At 69.4% G+C, this 894-nt stretch overlaps 1 protein-coding gene across 2 annotated transcripts in view; it reads left to right on the top strand.

The window, feature by feature from the left end:
- The first annotated feature begins 691 nt into the window (after positions 1–691).
- LOC117888425 (histone-lysine N-methyltransferase KMT5C-like) overlaps positions 692–894 on the top strand; it is an 8,559-nt gene continuing 8,356 nt past the window's right edge. For both annotated transcript variants that reach the window (XM_034791785.1, XM_034791784.1), the window contains exon 1: positions 692–746. The gene's annotated coding sequence lies outside the window, so the exon portion shown is untranslated. The remainder of the gene's footprint in view (positions 747–894) is intronic.

The raw sequence follows: 894 nt of genomic DNA, 5'->3' as shown, positions 1-894 counted from the left end.
GGCTACCTGGGTAACAATAGATGATTGGCAGCTGTCTGAGCCAATAATCAGAGGCAGTGGGCCAATCACGAAGGAGTATGGGTGGGCTTGCGGCTGGGTGTGATAGAGCGTTGCGATTGTCAGATTGACTGTCCAATAGAATGGGACGGAGTATGACCAATCAGAGAGGACACCGGACGTACGGGGTGGGAACAGGATGACCGACAGTGACTGCGGCCAATGGACGCTGGTAGAGGCAGCGAGGCGGTCATAGCTCGGTGAGGGGGCAGGAGTGAGATTAGATTGATAGGTGTGCGAACCAATAGTACCCGGAGAGGCTGGCTAAGGGACCAATGGGCCCCCAGAAGGCAGGAGGGAGAGGGTTGGCACCCGAGTAGTCCAATAGGAGGCGGTGTAGGGGCGGGCGGGGGTGGTTGTCAGGAGCCAATGGGGAGCGAAGGGGCCGGACGAACGATTGACAGACACCTACCCTCTCCAATGGGAAGAGCCGAAGGTTGGCCGCGCGGGTGAGGGGGCGGGGCGAGCGGGTGACAAACACTCCGACCGCCCAACAGCGGCCGGAGGGCGGAGGCGCGGGGCCGCGCAGTGGGGGGCGGGGCGAGCAGCGACCGACACGGGGGCTGGCCCAATGGGAAGCGGTGGGGCCGGGCCGGGGGCCAATGGGCCGCGAGGGGGGCGGGGCGAAGGCCGCGCGGGCCCCGCGGGAGGGCGAGCGAGGGCAGAGGCGGCGGCGGCGGCTGGGGCAGGTGAGACGAGAGCGGCTGCGGGGGGAGGGGCGATGGCGGCCCCCCCCCGGCTTCCCCCCGCCCCCCCCTGTCCCGGGGGCCCCCCTCCTCCCCCCCCCGCGGGGTCGCGCGCGCGCGCGGTGCTCGGCGCTGCACAGACCCCCACCGC

The sequence above is a fragment of the Trachemys scripta genome, chromosome 16 (genome assembly GCF_013100865.1).
Source record: "Trachemys scripta elegans isolate TJP31775 chromosome 16, CAS_Tse_1.0, whole genome shotgun sequence".
NCBI classification, from domain to species: Eukaryota; Metazoa; Chordata; order Testudines; family Emydidae; genus Trachemys; species Trachemys scripta.
This window is presented reverse-complemented; position numbering and strand designations above follow the sequence as displayed.